Source organism: Lissotriton vulgaris, chromosome 6 (assembly GCF_964263255.1).
Source record: "Lissotriton vulgaris chromosome 6, aLisVul1.2, whole genome shotgun sequence".
Lineage (NCBI taxonomy): Eukaryota > Metazoa > Chordata > Amphibia > Caudata > Salamandridae > Lissotriton > Lissotriton vulgaris.
Genome location: NC_141694.1, coordinates 413,704,444 through 413,706,279, shown reverse-complemented (window position 1 = coordinate 413,706,279; position 1,836 = coordinate 413,704,444). Strand labels below are relative to the sequence as shown.

Genomic DNA, 1,836 nt, shown 5'->3' with positions numbered 1-1,836 from the left:
AATCTGACTTGCTGATCCGAAAAAGCTCTGAGTGGATGCAACTTGAATCTTTGGCCCAGTGGCAATGCACATTTGTCAGTTTGACTTGGCAGGCTGGTCCTCTGTTGCTTTTCCAGGCAAAATATGTTAGTATGGATATCAATGCGCTTATCGATAAAAATTAACTATCGTCCTTATTAATATAACCACGCATCCCGAACTTCACATCTCAACACACACGTATGTAGTCAGGCAGGCCATGCAACCTAGGCCCGGGATTACTGATTGATGGGTCACAGGTGGGAAGGTGCATAGCCGGTAGGCAAACATGTGGGCAGCAAACTATTGATCAATCTCGCAGATAGGCACAGCGACATCACACTGGTTAGGGGAGATTGCCCCCAATAAAGCACACATATCCCTAGGGGAGACATGTGTTCAAAAGACACCATTAAGTTAGATACCACATGAGTTAGGAACACATTGCCAATCAGGACCTAGCACACATTCATCACTGAGTCTACACAAGGTCAAGACCCACCTGAGGTAACCATTTGACCATTCCATTCATTTATGACTCTAAGGTAGCAACCAACATTCCTCACCATATATGGTACCAGGGGCGTAGCTAGAGCTTGTAGCGCCCGGGGCTATCCCTCAGATTGCTAGGGAAAAAGGCCGGTGAGCACTTGAAAGATGTCCGAGAGACATGTAGTATTGCTGCTAATAGTTACCTCGATCATGCGAGTTACATGCACATACATGAGGGATTTTAATTTTTGCCCCTGAGAAAGAGTGACTTCTAGACATTGAAATGTCACTCATAATTTCAATGAAATTCTGAAAGTGCCACACATAGCAATCTGAAACCTTGGCAGCTATCATGGATGAGCCACAGACTCAGCCACCCACCCCTCTGAATCTGCTGCTGCTCTCCTCTTACCTCACTCGCTCCAAGCAGGGTCTGTGGCAGGCAGGGGTGGTTCCAGGAGATGCAACTTCCTAGTCACTGGTGCTGAACAATACTAGCGCTTTCTTTGCAAGGTACTACAGCAAATCATGCAAATAGTTCAATAATAAAGCCAGACTCTTCTCATCCAGAGGTGTGTAGGCAAGAATTGCACCAATACAGACAAACAGTCTTAAAAGGTGAGGCGCTCCATAGACGTGTGACATCTGTGCATCTGGATGATCAGCCAGAATTTCTGCATACTGTGGCCTCTCAAACTTGTACAGCAGCTGTGTGCCGAGCATCATGTTAAAGTATTCCTTAATTCCAGCAACCACTTTGTTCACTGCATACTCCTTGTTATCTGTGTTGCCTCGCGATTTCTTGTAATTTGCATAATCCTCCAAAATGGCATCAACACTTTTTTTAGCATGGAGATAGAAGAACTGCTTTTGCCTAGTTATCAAGTCCCAGTCATCAAACAGCCACGGTTTGAGCTCCTCTGGAATCTTTACTTTCCCTTCAACTCTTATAAACGTTTCCTCATTTGTGCTCATATGTCTGTGTGCGTGCGTGCACAAAGGTCTGTGTGTACATGGGTGCATATGTCTGTGTGTACATGTGTGCATATGACTGTATGCACATCTGTGTGTACTTGTGTGCACAGGTCTGTGTGTAAGTGTGTGCATATGTCTATGTGCACGTGTGCGTACAGGTCTCTGCGCATGTGTGTGTGTGCGCACAGGTCTGTGTGTAAGTGTGTGCATATGTCTATGTGCATGTGTACGCACAGGTATGCATGTATGAGTGTGCACAGGTCACTGTGTATGTGTGCTCATATGTCTGTGTGCATGTATGCGCACAGGTCTGTGTGTACATGGATACATATGTCTGTGTGTACATGTGTA

At 45.5% G+C, this 1,836-nt stretch overlaps 1 pseudogene; it reads right to left on the bottom strand.

Moving 5' to 3' along the window:
• Positions 1-918: 918 nt before the first annotated feature.
• On the bottom strand, positions 919-1,485 carry LOC147707406 (mortality factor 4-like protein 1 pseudogene; annotated as a pseudogene).
• Between the last annotated feature and the right edge of the window lie 351 nt (positions 1,486-1,836).